This window comes from Mandrillus leucophaeus, unplaced genomic scaffold, assembly GCF_000951045.1.
Source record: "Mandrillus leucophaeus isolate KB7577 unplaced genomic scaffold, Mleu.le_1.0 Scaffold207, whole genome shotgun sequence".
Classification (NCBI taxonomy): Eukaryota; Metazoa; Chordata; class Mammalia; order Primates; family Cercopithecidae; genus Mandrillus; species Mandrillus leucophaeus.
Genome location: NW_012102110.1, coordinates 3,506,345 through 3,524,931, shown reverse-complemented (window position 1 = coordinate 3,524,931; position 18,587 = coordinate 3,506,345). Strand labels below are relative to the sequence as shown.

The 18,587-nt window shown below is 35.4% G+C and overlaps 1 protein-coding gene across 3 annotated transcripts in view; it reads left to right on the top strand.

Moving 5' to 3' along the window:
- The window catches only part of NME7 (NME/NM23 family member 7), a 218,990-nt gene that overhangs the window by 135,631 nt on the left and 64,772 nt on the right, over positions 1-18,587 (top strand). The window contains exon 11 of one of the 3 annotated variants that reach the window (XR_001006073.1): positions 7,094-7,156. The exons of the other annotated variants lie outside the window; for them this stretch is intronic. The gene's annotated coding sequence lies outside the window, so the exon portion shown is untranslated. The remainder of the gene's footprint in view (positions 1-7,093; positions 7,157-18,587) is intronic. 3 annotated transcript variants of the gene reach the window in all.

The following is an 18,587-nucleotide window of genomic DNA, read 5'->3' as shown; positions in this document are numbered from 1 at the left end:
ATCTATTCAGTTCTTTGCCTATTTTTAAATTAAGTCATTTTTATTATTGACTTGTAAGAGTTATGTATTATAAATAAAAGTCCCTATCAGAGAGATAATTTGCAAATATTTTCTCTCATTCTGTGGGCTTTTACTTTTCTTGTTGGTGTCCTTTGAAGCAGGAAGTTTTTTTTAACTTAGAATAAATATAATGTATCTATTGTTTGCTTTTGTTGCTTATACTTTTTGTGTCATATCTGAGAATCCTTTGCCAAATCCAGGATCATAAAGGTTTTACTCCTATGTTGTCTTCTAAGAATTTTAAAATTGTAGGTCCTACTTTTATGCCTTCTATTCATTTTGAGTGAATTTATGTATATGGTTTGAGGTAAGGATTGAACTTCATTTTTTTGCACATTGCTATCCAGCTGTTGAAACATTATTTGTTGAAAAGATTATTATTTTCCCCATTGGTTGGCCTTGGCAACTTTGTTGAAAATCAGTTGAAAGTAAATATATATGTTTATTTCTGGACTCTCAGTTCTATTCCATTAATCCATATGTCTATCTTTGTGCCATGTGTACATTTGATTTTTAGGTATTTTCTTGTTTTGTCTTATTTTTCTCCTAGAGAATGTTGACATCTAAGAATACACACATATATACACACAGTAGTTTTTAATTAATACACAGTGTTTAGTCATTATTATAGAACTAACTAGACATCAGAAATGATTCATCTAGAATTACACACTTAAATATGAATATGAATAGAAATTTCAGGTATTGCATGAACCTGAAATTTTTCTAAATAAAATCTAAAAGCATAGTGTCTATTTTGACAAGTAGTATATTTTTCCAAAAATCTTTTTCAATTTATAAAGCAGTTAAATATAGAACATTTCATTTTGGTCCTAAGGCTAATTTGGTGAAATATAGGTACTCTTATTTACTTTTATTATTGTAACTCCATTTTATCTATGAAAAAACAAAAGTGTGAACACATAAAGTGATCTGTCGAGGTCACTCACTCAGCTTAAGACAAATCTGCACGGATTTCCTAACCCCGTTCTGTACTCTGGCTGCCTCTATACTGTTAGGTTAGGAATCAGCATCTTATTATATCAAATATTTTCTCTAATTATAACAAGTTTATCAAAAGCTCTTATATACGAGAGGACTGCATCCTGGGATCTTGAATCTCCAGTTTTCATACCATTCTAGCAAATAACTTGCTGTGTAGCGATATGCTCAGTCACCAGTAGAGAATGACAGAGCCTCATGTTATGTGAGCAGCTTGGTAGGATGCACTCACTAGCTAAGTGGTTTGCTCCCACTCACCAGCCTCTGTAGTGTTACAAATTAGTGCACATCACATACCTTTAGAATTTCTCTTAAGTAGTTGAAGTTGCAAATATTAAATCTCTAAATTTCAGGCCTTTATTAATTGTGAAAGTATCCTAATGATTTTCTACACTGTGGTTCTTTTCGAAAAATAATTCTTTCTTACTTTTATTTATTCAACCATGTATCATCAAGTGCTTTTTATGTGTCAGACAATGCCAAACATGGGGATACTGCGGTAATGGCACACACAAAAAATCTCTTTTCTCACAAAGTTTTTGTTCTAATAGGAAGACAGACAACAAATGAGTAAAATAAGTACTGTGAGAATAAGGAAGCAATATGAGAGATGGGGAGTGCTTTGAGAAAGAAGCCTGTCTGAAGACTGATAACCTTGAACATGGCCTTAATGAGCGCTGCTGCTACATGGTCAAAAGAAATGGTTGCGCTTTCAACAAATACTGTTCTGTGATAGGCAAAAGAGAAGTTAAGAATAGCATGGAGAATAGAATATAGTTGTGAGAACATTTCAAGATAAGATTCTTTCAGCAAATTTAGCTTTCTTATGCCTTTGGATAACAGTAACAACAATGAAACACCATCCATATATCATCCACAATTTATTTGCAGAAATGCAAATTGGTACTTAGTTACCTCAGTTATTTGTGCTTAGTAGTATTTGTGCTTGAATGTCTCATTCTCAAAGAGATCAAAGCCTATCTTTTCCCACCCACATTTATAGTTGTAACAGCCTAACACTCAATTACTTATCCTACTGTATTTGGTTTTACCTTCTTCTGTAACAAGTAAGCATTAGCTTCTAAACATACTATACCATTTACTATTGAATACATTTATTTTTTATTTCCTTTCACTAGCATGTAAACTCTTGGAAGGACAGGATTTTTGGTTTTTCACTGATATATTCAGAAAAGTGTCTGGTACATAGTAATAACTTAGTATATATTTTTGAAAGAATGTGTGTTAGTAAAAGATGAATTAAATTTCCATTTTGTATTGTTTAAATACACATCTCATGAACTATTTGTTATGACTGCTATATCCAGTTAATGACCCAGAAACCTGATAACGATTTGCTCTAATCCTCAATTCCCTTCAAGGTAAATTTTCTGATGTTCATCTTATAGTTGGAGAAATGAGGCTCAAAGAACCTAATTTTAAAACCTTTTTAAAAAAGTATCTTTTGACCAGACATAGTGGCTCATGCCTGTAATCCCAGTACTTTCGAAGGCTGAGATGGGAGGATCACTTGAGGCCAGGAATTCAAAAACAGCTGGGAAAAATAGATATAAAAATAAACAAGTAAGTAAATACATAAATAAGCCAGGTGTGGTGGCAAATGCCTGTAGTCCCAGCAACTCAGGAAGCTGAGGTGGGAGGATCCCTTGAGCTCAGGAGTTCGAGGCTGCAATGAGCTATGATTGTGCCACTGCACTAAAGCCTGGGTGACAGAGCGAGATTCTTGTCTCTAAAATAAAATTAAAGAAGTTTAAAAGTATCTTTTTATTGTTTCCAAAAAAATATTCTTATTAAAAAGTAAAGCCAGGCTCTTAACTCTGTTCTACTTGGTTCCATCTTGAATTGTTTGTGTTTTAAAATGTCAAGACTATATTTCCAAATAATAATTACATATAATGCAAGAAACATGTTTTGAATGCCCTTAAAGCATTTAAGAATATAATTGTCCTGCTGAGTTAGTCTCTGGTGTGTCCTCCATGATTTCTGTCTGTGATAATAGTACTAATATGTATGTTGTAGATGAGAGTGGTAACATTCTAAACATCAACCTCAAAAGATTAGTTATATGATATTCCAGTTATCTTCAGTCACCAATCATGAAACTGTCACCCATGGAATTTTAACTCTTTGAGGATATTTGCCTAAGTATCCTTTTGGATTAGGTACTTTTCGTGACTCTGCCCCTACCATTTTGAATTTAGTTTTGACTTTGCCTGCTTCTCTGGCCTTAGCATCTTCTATTATGGGTAAGAATAGTCAAAAGACAAAATTACAACAAATTTGGTTTAAAGATCTTAATTGACTTTTATTTGTGATACTAGAATAGGGCAACACCTCATTCTGTAAAATAGAATGAGTGCTCCAATAAACTGAGCAGTTGGTTTTATAGTCACAAAAGGACTGAGGAAAGCAGAAACAGAAAACAAAAAGTGGGTTGGTTATTTCAAAATTAATTTCCTTGTAAAGATTAAAGCAGGGAGGATTTTCTCATCATGCCAGCTAAAACTTGAAGATTTTGCTATTATCTTTCACTCTCCTGATCTCTTAGAAGGTCAGATAAACTTAGTTTTGCCTTGGTAACATGGAACTTTACCATCTGTGACTCCATTTTGGTTTGGTCTGTTGGGCCTCTTGCCGGAAGGAGTTCAGTCCAGACCAGTGGCCTCCTATAAATATTACTTAAACAGAACTATGTCCCCCTTTCTACTTCCAAACCCACCTTCTTGTCCCTTGCCTTGCATTCCATGTGTGCCACCTTATCCCCCACAGGGATTGAGAAATTTTGATAGCTATCTTCTTTCATAGTATACCTTTTCTTTTTTAATCTCTATGTTTTTATTTCTTTTTGGAATTCAACTGTTTTTTGTTTCCCCATTCCTTAACTCATTTACATTTCCCTACTCCTTGTATCAGCCATTTTTGCCTCACTATTTTTCAATATGCTTATCTGAATGATTCTCATGAAAAGTTTGCCTTTCAGTTACTTCATTTTTTCTTTTTTCTTTTTAAAACTATTCCTCCCTAGTGATTCTTTTTTTAACTGCTCTTTGGCTGCATTCACTATTTTTCGTTTTTTAACAAATGATACTGTTTTCTTTAAGATCTCAGCTTAACATTTTACCTCTTTTATTTCTTTCCACTCTCTTTTTATTCATAGAATAAATACGTTCATTGTTCTGAATATCTTAAAAAATAACCCTATTCCAATCAGGCATGCCCCTATCACAGTCAGAAGGAGGGGCTCAAGTTTCCCTAAAATGTGCACATTAGGAATGGGGCATAGCCACCAGCTGGAACTGCTAGCATTTCAAAATCTCAGGAGGCTGCAGCAACATGTGCCAGGCCTTATCTCCGTAATGCACATGTGCTGCTTGTCAGTTTCAAATGTCAACCCTCAGCAGCATTACTTAAAGACAGTAGGCTTTGTGTTGTGATGGAAGGAAAACATTTTTAAACCTTCTTGAGACCTTGGGAAACTACCGCTTTTGGACACGAAAGAGCCTGTCACCTTACAAATTCATCAATAAGTAAAAGCCACTGACACCAGTGCCATGTTTCAGTTCAGGATCAGTTAAGTTGGCATGAATAGTACTGAGCCATGGCGTTCTCAGGATGTTGTTACTAAGGCGTTTTATTTATATCCCAGTGAAACAATCCTACCACTTGCAGGGACAAAAAGAGAGACTTTGGGGGCCCTTAAATGTAATCAGCAGACATGTGCCACCCTTTCGCCTTTGTATGTTGATTTTTGTTTAGTGACACTATAGCAAAACAATAACCGTTAGCTCCATACAGTAAGTATATACAAGCATGACCTTTATTATTATTTTTATTTGTGGAGATGGGGTCTCACTGTATTGCCTGGGCTGGTCTCAAACTCCTGGCCTTAAGTGATTCTCCCGCCTCAGCCTCCCAAAGTGCTGGGACTACAGGTATGAACTACTGCACCTGGCCAAGCATGATCTTTTTAAAAGCACTTAATTGAAATATAATGAAAATATTAACTCACAGTATATATATTTTAGGAATTGACTATTCTTATTATAAAAGAATTCTATATTTTCCAAAAGAATTCCTTTCAGGAGTGCTTCAAAAAGGAGTTCTCCTGCTTTCTAAATAAATCCTAAATTTAGTATATTTATTGTAAAAGATGAAATACACACAGTTTGGGAAAGACAGCCTGGCCTTATTCACAGAGGTGGTATATTTAACAGAGGTTGTATATTTAACAGAGGTGGTATATTTAACAGAGGTTGTATATTTGTACATCATGCATGCTGCTTTCAAGTTACCATAACTAAGTTGTTCAGACCAAATAGGTTTTCTCAGCACAGTAACCATACCCAGAGCTCTAGGTATATAAAATTTATAGAACTGTTACAGAGTAAACTTATGCAAAGGAGGGTTGAGTATACCATACTCCCTTTTTTCTTATTTTCCAAGTAAAGTACTCCTTGGTATTTGAGGGAGATTGGTTCCAGGACCACTCAGATACCGAAATCTGAGATGTTCAAGTCTCTGATATAAAATAGTATAGTATTTGCATATGATCTATGCACATCTTCCTTTATCATCTCTAGTTTAGCTATACCTAATACAGTGTAAATACTGTGTAAATTTTATTATACTATATTGTTCAGGGAATAATTTAAAAAGTTTGTACATGTTCAGTACAGGTGCAATTTTTTTTCAAAATATTTTTTGATCCCAGATTGTTTGAGTTTACAAATACAGAATCTGCGGATACAGAGGGCCAACTACACTGTCTTTCCTTTAAGATGTCTCCAGCTGCCCCAATCTTGAGTGACCTTTGCCTTCCTTCAAACTCCTATGCTGTTAATTGTCTACACCTCTCACCTGGCAGTTGGCATATGCTCCTTGTATAGTTTATCTTTTATGTATATTTCTTACTTCCTACTCTAGGAACTAACTAGAGGAGTCTCCTTACACCTTTTTGGTATCTCCAATTCTTGAAAAATGCTCTTAAAACAGTGCTTCTCAAATGTCCATGTACTGTACATAGAAAACACCTGGAGATCTTGTTGAGTTGAAAATTGTGATTCAGCTGGTCTGGGGTGGGGCCTGAGATTCTACATATATGACAGACTCCCATGTGATGTGATGCAGCTGGGCCACAGACCACACTCTGAGTGACCAGTGTCTGGCAAACCTTCAGCAAATGCTTATTGATGATGCCATTTTTTTTTTTTTTCAGGAAAAGGATAAGAGATTTAAATTTGTTAAATGCTGCATTTTTATGCAATATGCAAATAGCACTAAGAAATGAACTGATATATTGATTGAAAAAATAAGCTGAATGATTGAAGATGTTAGATGTCTTTTTTCCTGATTTCTCTATCTGATCAATATAGAATGGACTTCAGTTTATCCATTTTAATTAATACCAGACTAGATGAGATTATATGTAAATAACTACTGCTGTCTTCACTAGATTCAGGCTAAAAAGCAAAAGTCTTTATAAGACATTTCTAGTCATGTAAATAATGCAATCTTTTTCTAACTTTTCTCTTACTTGGGACACCTAGCTTTGAGGAGCAGATGGTTTTCCCAGGAAACTCTCAGATTCTGTAGGTGTCACATTTCAGGGTCAAGAATTACACATATACCCAGTATAAACCCTGTAAAGACTTTTTTTCTCTTGTTTGATGGGACTCAAAAATGGAACAATAATAGTTTTCAACAAGCAATGAGTCTGAGTCGTCAGGCTGCAATGGCAACCAACAAGCCCACGCTCCTCACTGCGGAGGAAGAGTACGTTGTTGATTCCCTTTATATCCCCAAATAGAAAACACATTAAGGGTAATCTTGGGAAATTATGCTTACTTCAAACTTTGATTGCTAACACTAAAGTGTCTAAATAGCACTTCATCATTTTTCTGGTTGTTTTCTTAGAAACAGTTCACTTGCTTCCTTCCCATGATAAGTGCCATATTTCTTTTAGTATGAGTCAACCTGGCCTATACTTTTTTTATATTGCCTCTCTCCCCAGACCCCCAAATCTCCAATTTCTCACAAGTGAATTTAGGCAAACTAAAGAAGACATCTCTGTTCCGCAAGTATTGAAATAAAACATTTTTAAATATTAGTTATAAAAATAACACTTTCATTGTTTTCTTCCTAATTACTAAGATAGTCCATGTTTATTACCCCATTCCACCTCCAAAAAAAACTAAGAAAAATTATGGAAAAGAATCAAGACGTAATAGACTAAAAATTTTAAAACTATTCCTGTTTGCCTACTTCTCAGAAATAAACACTGTAAAATAAGCATTTTGACCTGACCTCAAACAATTGTCTTTTATATATAATTATAAAAATAAAATTAAGATGATATAATAATTACTACTTTGTAACATCCTTTTTAAATTGAAAAATATATTGTGGTCTTCTCTAATATCATTAAATATATTTCCATAACATGGTTAACAGCTGCATAGTGTTCCAGCATATGGATTAACTAATCATTCCCCTAGTGTTTATTTTTTCTAATTTTTATATAAGAGGATATTGCAGAGAACAGACTTATACATAAATGTTTGTACAAGTTTTTACCTTGGAATTCATTTCTATAGGTAAAATTGCCAGGTCAGGGGATAAAAGATGTTCATTTTTAATTTGTTTTGTCTTGCCCTTCCTAAAATGACAGAAGTAGTTTAATAGAACTTTGACTTATGTTATTTCGTAGTTTCTTTTGAAAATTATTTTCTCTGAATAGCAAAACTTTTGTTGGCTCTTGACATACATTAATATACAAAAGAGCTACTTAATATTTGGAACACGAATTAGCCTGAGGAGCTCATAAACAGTAGGCTTTGCAATGAACAACATTTATCAACTTGGCTTACCAGATTACATTGCCATAGTTCTGTTTTGGTCATGTCACATTTGAGACATTAGTTGTACAAACAGTACATAAAGCAACTCACATAAATTTTAATTGGGTGTGAATATTTGCCAAAACACTAATTTTTCTTTTTAAGTTTTTTTTTTTCTTATGCAGAGAATTTTATTTGTTAAGCATACTATACTCAGAGTCAGGCCAATCAAAAATAACATAAGAAAAGGAAAACTGGCTAACTCTTTCTATCTATATTAGTCTAAGGAGTACTAGGGCTAAAAAATCTTGATAGTATGTTAATTTGTTGTATTTCAAAACTTGCTCTTTATCCTGTTATAAAAGCAGAATTCAACAGAAGAATGATTAGATATTTAAAATAAATGAATTACATGAGCCCATAGCACTGATTTTAAAGTAGGACTTGCATTGATATAGTTTATTGAATAAAGCAAAAATTTTTACAAGTATTTTATAAGTTTAAATAGCAAATTGAAATAGTGCAAAAATAGTGATTTTGTGATTATTAAACATTCATTGTTTCAGAGTGTCTGTAGCAAAAATATCTGTAGTTACATAACACTATAATAGTTAAAATACCTGTTAATATATGTAAGTTAACTCTCTATTTTTGTAAAAGTTTACAACATTGTCATCGTTGTATTCGTTTATTTATTTTAAACTTCCTTTTTTAGTAAAATGTAAGGCCGTTTATAAAATTTATGCAATATAATAAGATAAAGTGAATGAGGAAATTAGGACAGAGAGCAAATGAGACTCTAAACAGTAATATGCATGCCATGAAATCCTGTACTTTTGTTATGGGTAGCCACATTATTACTCAGCTTTTAGACTTCCATCCAATCAAATTATATGACTGACAGTGTCCATGACATAAGCAAATGAGTTTCTCACAAAAAGCCCAACTTTTCCTGATACCTAATAGAGAATTCCCTCATGGATCTCAAATGAAGACACTATGTGATCCAGCATTCACTGTCCTCAGTAACTACCAGTTTCTTAGAATATTCCTTTTAAGATGCTTATGGTATCACCTCAGTGTGTAACAATTATATGAGAAGTCAAAATGATCTCATCCGCCAGCTGGTGCAATATAGGACTAGAGTTTTAAAGGAAAAGATGTGTTTGTTGTGTTCCCTTAAGCAGTCCTCTCTATACCTGTTCTTTAAGTCAAAGTTTTGATTAATACTGAATGACAATGGATTCAGAGTTAAACTTTCTGAAAAATAACTGGAATGTGGTTATTGTATTTCCACATGCAAGTGCAGAGCTTCACCTCTTAGCCAAGCCAGGTGTGCTCCTTGTGGAGATTGAGAATAGCATGGACATTCAGTTGAATGGATGGATACCTGTAATGAGGGAGTACCCACAGGCAGGACCTGAATTCATTCCCAATAATTTGCTGCATAGACGTGATTGAACAATCAAGTTTCCAAAGCTCTGTAGTGTAGATCATGATTGTACAGCTTTAGCCTGAAATTTATAAAATAAACAAGCAGGTGTGATCAGATGTGTGCCCCATGCCATAAAATAAAACACCCACACATTCAAGCAAAGCAAAACAAAAACCATCAGTAAAATACTCATAGACATTTGTCTGTGAAGCTTGTTATTTTCTGATGTACTCTCCAAGATGAACTTCGTACAAAATATACCTTAAGGGTGCCAGAGAGAAAGGTCGGATTACTCACAAAGGGAAGCGTATCATACTAACAGCGGATGTCTCTGCAGAAACCCTGCAAGCCAGAAGAGAGTGGGGACCAATATTTAACATTCTTAAAGAAAAGAATTTTCAACCCAGAATTTCATATCCAGTCAAACTAAGCTTCATAAGCAAAGGAGAAATAAAATCCTTTTCAGACAAGCAAATGCTGAGAGATTTTGTCACCACCAGGCCTGCCTTACAAGGGCTCCTGAAGAAAGCACTAAATATGGAAAGGAAAAACCAGTATCAGCCATTGCGAAAACATACCAAATTGTAAAGACCATTGACACTATGAAAAAGCTGCATCAACTAACAGGTAAAAAACCCAGCTATATAATGACAGGACCAAATTCACACAAAACAAGATTAACCTTAAATGTAAATGGGCTAAATGCCCCAGTTAAAAGACACAGACTGGCAAATTGGATAAAGAGTCAAGACCCATCAGTGTGCTGTATTCAGGAGACCCATCTCACATGCAAAGACACACATAGGCTCAAAATAAAGGGATGCAGGAATATTTACCAAGGAAATAGAAAGGGAAAACAAAACAAAACAAAACAAAACAAAAAAAGCAGGGGTTGCAATCCTAGTCTCTGATGAAACAGACTTGAAACCAACAAAGATAAAAAAAGACAAAGAAGGGCATTATGTAATGGTAAAGGGATCAATGCAACAAGAAGAGGTAACTATCCTAAATATATATGCATCCAATACAGGAGCACCAAGATTCATAAAGCAGGTTCTTATAGACCTACAAAGAGACTTAGACTCCCACGTAAGAATAGTGGGAGACTTTAACACCCTACTGTCAATATTAGACAGATCAACGAGACAGAAAATTAACAAGGATATTCAGACTTGAACTCAGCTCTGGACCAAGCAGACCTAATAGACATCTACAGAACTCTCCACCCAAAGTATATACATTCTTCTCAGCACCACATCACACTTATTCTAAAATTAACCACATAATTAGGAGTAAAACACTCCTCAGCAAATGCAAAAGAACGGAAATCATAACAAACGGTCTCTCAGACCATAGTGCCATCAAATTAGAACTCAGGATTAAAAAACTCACTCAAAACTGCACAACTACATGGAAACTGAACAACCTGCTCCTGAATGACTACTGGCACAAAATTAAGGCAGAAATAAAAAAGATAAATAAGTTCTTTGAAAACAATGAGAACAAAGACACAGCATACCAGAATCTCCTGGACACAGCTAAAGCAGTGTTTAGAGGGAAATTTAGAGCACTAAATGCCCACATCAGAAAGCTGAAAAGATCTAAAATTGACACTCTCACATCACAATTAAAAAAACTAGGGAAGCAAGAGCAAGCAAATTCAAAAGCCAGCAGAAGACAAGAAATAACTAAGATCAGAGCAGAACTGAAGGAGATAGAGACACGAAAAACCCTTCAAAAAATTAATGAATCCAGGAGCTGCTTTTTGGAAAGATTAACAAAATAGACCGCTAGCCAGACTAATAAAGAAAAAAAGAGAGAAGAATCAAATAGACACAATAAAAAATGACAAAGAGGATATTGCTTACTGATCCCACAGAAATACAAACTACCATCAGAGAATACTGTAAACATCTTTACGCAAATAAACTAGAAAATCTAGAGGAAATGGATAAATTCCTGGACACATACAACCTCCCAAGACTAAACCAGGAAGAAGTTGAATCCCTGAGTAGACCAATAACAAGTTCTGAAATTGAGGTTTTTGAATGAATCTTAAGTATGAAATGTATTGTACATAGTCAAACCCCTCAGAGCAATAGAGTATTCAGATCCTTAGCCTGTGTGTTCCTATGAAGCCTGTCCAAATGAGTTGCAAAATACTGTCTAGAGCCTGCAATCCTGTCTGTGGTGCTATTTTGTTGTTTGTGTGAGTCTCAGGTTTCAATTCTCAACCAAATGAAGTACCATTTAAAAGCAACAATTAGAGAAGCAGCCACATCTCTTCCTTTTTAAGTATAAATACTCTAATTTTATTACAATTCCCCACTGAAAATTCTGGTTGGTCTTCCTGTATTTCCTAGAGTTCATCTTTACCCATTTTGCAATTCAGTCTGTTTGGTGCATTTCTACTTATATATTTTTAAAAATACATGTACTTTATAAATACTGGCATATAGTTTTTGAATACTCGGAAAATTGAAAGGCCTAGAGAAGATTCAGTCCAATGCAAACATCATATATTAAGTGCTTCCTTGTGTCAGAGGTACCGAATGCTGTAAGGGATACTAAGATGAGTAAGACACAATCTCTAATTCTAATGTATTTATCAACCCTAGGAAAAGACATTCACAATTAAGTTTTTGCATGCTAAGTAAATATTAATTGAACAATTCGACAACTATTATGTACTTGGCACTGGTCTAGGCCTCTGGATATAGGAGGGAACAATACAGTTCTGATCTGTGCTGTTACAGAGGGACAGACAACATAAAATTTTAGTTACAATATAAATCACTGTGCTAAATACCCTTTGTAGCACAGAGATTTATTAACTCTAGCTATGGATTGAGAAATGCTTCATGGAAGTGACAGTTTTTCTAGAGGCTTAGCGTTTCATTGACCAGAAAAGAAGAGGAAAAACAAGCTAAGGGAAAGAACAGCATAAACAAATAATGACAAGATGTAAAAGTGTTAATAAGCTTCACCCCATTCTGTTTGGCAGGGATTTTGAGTATCACAGAGAAAATACACAGGACTCAATGGAAGTTTTGTAAAGAGGTTTACTGTTGTGACAAATATGTATATTCTCTTTTTTATCCTGGGTCAATGTGCAAATTTTTGTTTTTCTTTCATCTGTCTTTTTCACTTCTAAATATTTTCTAAAGCATAAATCATGTAGAAGTGTATGAAGGAATGATGAGGCTGAAAGAATAGCTCAAGGCAAGGTGAAAAAGTTCCTTGAATTGTCATGTCTTATTTTGGACTTATTAATTGTTGGACTTGTTTTATAAACAGTGGAGGGCCATCAGAAGTGTTTGAGTCAGGAAGAAATTGTATCATGCTGACTTTCATTGCATTTTGCTGAACTAAAGTAGTAGCTATGAAGAATGGAAAGAAGTTCACAGAACCAAGAGGATCCTGTGAAACGTTGCATGGGTACCCTAGAGTTCCCTCTTTTGTGTTCCCCATATAGCACTTTGTATGTATCTCTAGTAGAGCTCTTGTTACACTGTGAGTGCTTTTAGAGTGGTGTGTTGGAGTCAGCTTGCACCAGCTTGCAAGATCCAGTTGTTAGTATCACCTCCCAGTTCTATGTTCCTGCTGTGGTAGGAATATTTACACCATGAAAGTGAGTAAACAATACAAATCAGTTTTTTATTGTTGTTTGTGTTTTGAAAACTTTTTAACAGTTACTAACACATCACAGACTGTTTATTAACATGTCTGACTTCTTATAAGACTGTGACCATTTAGAATAAAAATGCCATCTTATTTTCATTTCCCTATTTCTAGCCCAGTACCTCACAAATTATAGGTATCAATAAATACTTATTGAATACATAGAGGGACAGATTAACAAATGAGATCAACACATTAAGTAGTGACCAGTTGGTTTTGGGAATGGATGAAATGGTTGGAAATAGCCCTATATTATGTAGCCTGAACATTTGGTAATAGTGATACAACTAGAAACTGAAGAAGAAAAACTGAGTTGAGAGGGAGAGGCAGAGGGAGGGATCATAGAGGAAGATAATTGTTTTGATTTGGGACATGCTGTGTTTGAGGTGCTCTCAAAAGACCAGGATTAGAGATGCCCAGCATTCATTCCAGTTACTATCAAATGACAGTTTTGAAATTACTTTTACTGTGATTTTCTAAAACACTCAACTATACAGACCATTTGAGGTTCAAGGTTATTTATTTTTTTTAAATATGCTTCATTTCAATAATATAAGGGAAAATTGCATTTTTATAATGCATTCTGAACACTGCGTTTGCAGGGAAAAGCAGAGATCAGATAGCCTATAAGAGAATGACTATGGAAATGGAATCATTTTTTTTTTAAACAATGTAAGTGTGTTTCAGGATCATAGTCACAGTTTACAATTCTATTAGGAAGAGAAAAATGAATTTTGGGGGACGATAAAGTTAAAGTTACCTTTTAGAATATAACTCCTAATAAAAAGTTTTTCTTTTCAAAAAAGCTATTATAATTAGACCATGAGAAAAAAATATTTTTACAATAAAGTATTAGGGAAGTAAAACAATATACTTTCAGAAGGCAAAAACTTTACATTATCTAAGAAATGGCATATTCTGATTTATTAGATATTCTCATTAATAGGATAATACAGTATAATCTGTACAAATAGGGCTTTTCTTTTTTTTCTTTACTTTTTTTTTTTTTGAGATGGAGTCTCACTCTGTTGTCCAGGCTGGAGCACAGTGGCACTATCTCAGCTCACTGCAAGCTCCGCCTCCCTGGTTCATGCTGTTCTCCTGCCTCAGCCTCCCGAGTAGCTGGGACTACAGGCACCTGCCACCATGCCCAGCTAATTTTTTTGTATTTTCAGTAGAGAAGGGGTTTCACCATGTTACCCAGGATGGTCTCGACCTCCTGACCTCGTGATCTGCCCACCTTGGCCTCCCAAAGTGCTGGGGTTACAGGTGTGAGCCACCGCGCCTGGCCAGGGGTTTTCTTAGGAAATATATAACTAAGATAATATACTTGTATAACCAAGAAAATATGCTTGACTTGCAACTATAGTGAACAGAGTTTATTCTTTATAAATGGGAGTCTTGCCTCAAGATCATATATAAAGATGTGAGTTATGGCTTATAAAGGTGTATATGTTTAAAAAATATAATAGTAATAGACAAGTCTAACAATAGGATGAAACATTATTTATTATATGTGATCTCTCATGTTTAGAGTGAATTGGTCTTTTCTATGCTATGGATATTCACTAGAAGATTAAGCAGTTCTTTGGGGTATTCAGATATAGTCTTAATATCTCAACTGGAAAAGTCATTTATGAGCATGCACTTATAAACTTAATGCTATTCTGGTGGATTAGTCCAATTCTACATATTTGTCACATGGCATTTTATATCTGTGACGAAACAGTAATATTATCCTCAATCAAAGTCACAGAGCAAGTTACTTTCAGAGCTATGGATTAGAGCTTAGAGTTCTCATTTCCATTCTCAGACAGGTGTGTCCTAGTTTGAGAAAATCTGATATACAAAACCACCAACTCACAAAATAGATAAATTAAATGGTAGTTACTTAGATTTCAAAAGGATGTTCTTCGGGGTTCCTTAAAATAGGCACTTCTGAAGGATCTAATATAGCCCAAGGAGCCCAGACTATTGGTAACCAAGTGGCCTAGTTTCTCTACCGTATCATTAACAAAGTTAACAGGGTGTATAAATTTAGGCATGTTAGTCATTCCATTCATCCATTCACTTGTCCACTAAATCCTTAATATTTTATTCAATGAATCTTTCATGAGGATTCTGTGTGTTGAATATAAAAAAGGTTGTAGTCCTTGTTTTTAAGGAGTTAAGACAGAAGGGTAAACAAACAGTACATTTTTAATGATAGAGGTAATGCAGCCTGTTAGCAGACCACTGAAACCTAAACAAGATGCGAAGGTGAACTGTGATAGTTGGGGTAGACTTGGAAAGTAAGGAGAGAAATGTCATGCTAAAGAAATAGTATCTGTGTGACTTGGTAACAAATTAGATGTGGGGCCCAAAAGGGAGAGAGGGGAGTCTTGGGTTGACTCCCAAGCTGTTGGCCTAGGTAACTTGGTGTAACAGTGGTGCTGTTTATGAAGAAGGGGAATTTAGGAAGAGGGGGAGATTTGGGAGGAAGACAATGAGGTTACTTTTGGGCAAGCTGAGTATAAGAGCCCTGTGGGGGCCAGGCACATTATAGCTTATGCTTGTAGTCCCAGCACTTTGGGAGGCCAAGGCGGGAGATCTCTTGAGGCCAGGACTTCAAGACTAGCCTGGTTAATACAGCAAGACTTTATCTCTGCAAAGAAGTTTTTTGTTTGTTTGTTTGTTTGTTTTTAACTAGCTAGTTGTGGTAGCATGCACCTGTAATCCGAGCAACTCTGGAAGCTCAGGCAGGAAGATCACTTGAGCCCAGGAGTTCAAGGCTGCAGTGAGCATTAGGCAGTTGTATAGTCCAGCCTGAAACTCAGGAAAGAGAACTGGGCAATAGTTAAAGAGTCGTCTAAAGAGACATGATAGTAGTGAATGAAACTGCCCAGGGAGAGCCAGAAGATAAGAGGAGAATATGGAGTGGATCCTAGGCAGTAGGAAGGTAGAAATAAAGGAGCCTGAGAAGAACAGTCAGGAGGAGATCCTGGATTGTGGTATAATGTGGGCTGAGTAAATGGAGAGCTTCAGGAATAACAGAATGGTCCAGAATAATAAATGCTGAAGACAAGTCACAGATTGAAAGAATCTATGGGCGATTACAAGAGTGTCAGTGTCATTTGCCAAAGCAGTTTAGATAGTGTTGTGTGGCAGAAGGCTGAAGAGTCAATGAAAGTGGAGCTAATTAAGATTTCTAAAAAGGAGGGGAAGAGGTGGGACAGTAATTAAAATCGTCTGTTAAGTGATAGGAGAGACATGAGCATTTTGATAGAATGCATAAAATAAACTATCGAAAAGAGAAAAGTTGAAAACACAGGCGAAAGGTAATTATAATGAAGGAAGTTTCCTGACCTACAGTTGCAAAGAAGTGGGAGAGTTCATTATTAAAAGAAGAAGAAATGGCACTTTCTTTGACACTGAATGGAAAGAGGGAAGGGAAGGATAACGTGTGTGTGTGTGTGTATATATATGTATATGGATCTATGTATATGTGTCTGTGAGTGTGTGTGTGTGTGTGTGTGTGTGTAGGAATTTGAGGGAGCTGAATCTCTTGATATCAGTCTTAATTTTTTTTTCTGTGAAGCAGGAAACAAAATTGCTGAGAGAAAACATGTAATTGAGGATGGAGCCTTGAGGATAATGGTGAACATAGGCAATGCCAGTTGTGGAGGATAAGTGGGCAACAGACATGATAAATTATAGATAGGTAGGTAGATAGATAGATAGGATTATAGCCTAGGATGGCAGCATGAGAAGCATGGTTAGATTGACTGCCCTCAAGCTTATGTTCAAGGTTTCCATTCGCATAAGAGAGGATAATATTGCAGATATTATTAGTCTTGACTCAGCCCTTAACGTAGAATGTTGCTGAGAAGTTAAACCTGGGTTCTGGGAGAGAGGTACTATTCTCTAGGTCTCTACTGTCCAATATGATGGCCATTAGCCACATGTAGCTCTCCAGCACCTGAAACGTGGCTGGTTCTAATTGAGATGTATTATACACGAAATATACACCCAGGACTTGAAAATTTAGCATAAATTAAGCATGTAAAATAGCTCACTAATAATTGTTATTAATTACCTACTGGAATAGTGTTTTGAATATATAGGGTTAAATAAATTATTTTATTAAAATTAATTTTACTTCTTACTAATGTGTCCATTAGACAATTTTAAATTACATAGGTGGCTCACGTTACATTTCTTTTGAACGACATTGCTATTGGTAATTATAGGAGAAGATTAGATGGTTTCAAAAAAGGCTCACTTTGGTCTGGAATCTTAGCTACTTACTGCAGCTTGACAGGGAATCATAGAAGACATGGGCCAGTTTAGGAAATTAACCTTTAAAGAGAGTTTGCCCCAAGTGGCTGGATCTTTGGGTATACTCTTTCTTTAGTTCTGGATAGGAGGTCTGAAACTGTCCATAGAACCAAGTTATCCATATCTGTAAAAGGCAAAAACTGTCTCCCTTGTCAGCAATTATGCTGACAAGGGGATTTGTGAGATTCCTGTGAAATAGTACATGCTTTTAAAAACACAAGTACTATGTAAGTGCCTCATTGTTAGCTATGAGTTTGTTTACAATATTATGAAGGCAATGATAATTATCTATTAAATGCCTCCAGTTTGGCCAGACACCATTAGACATTTTATGGGCATTACCTTAATTAATTCAGCCTGATAACACTGAAGCTAGGCCTTTAAAGGCACCAAAATCTTTCTACTAACTGCTGAGACTAACGTTGCTACTCTAGGACAAATAAACCTTAATTTTATAAAATCTCTGTGTTATTTTGTAAATCGAATATACCTGTACTAAGATCAATTTGTTAGCCCCACTGTTTCTTTCTTTGACTGACATACTTTTTTTTTCCAACTTTTATTTTAAGTTCAGGGGTACATGTTCATGTTACCATAGGTAAATGTGTTTGGTGGTGTTTGTTGCCTAGATCATCCCACCACCCAGGTATTAAATCCAGTATCCACTAGCTATTCTTCCTGATCTTCTCCTTCCTCCCACCCCTGGTCCTCTGACAGGCCCCAGTGTGTGTTGCTCCCCTCCATGTGTCCATATGTTTTCATCATTTAGCTCTCACTTATAAATGAGAACATACAGGTATTTGGTTTTCTGTTCCTGCATTAGTTTGCTAAGGATAATGGCCTCCAGCTCCATCCCTGTTTCTGCAAAGGACATGATCTTGTTTCTTTTTAGGGCTGCATAGTATTCCATGGTATATATGCACCACATTTTCTTTATCCAGTCTATCATTGATGGGCATTTAAGTTGATTCCATGTCTTTGCATTGTGAATAGTGATGCAATGAACATACACATGTGTGTGTCTTTATAACAGAACAATTTATATTCCTTTGAGTATACACCCAGTAATGGGATTTCTGGGTCAAACGGTATTTCTGCCTCTAGGTCTTTGAGGAATCACCACACTGTCTTGCACAATGGTTGAACTAATTTACATTCCCACCAACAGTGTAGAAGCATTCCTATTTCTCTGCAACCTCACCAGCATCTGTTGTTTTTTGACTTTTTAATAATAG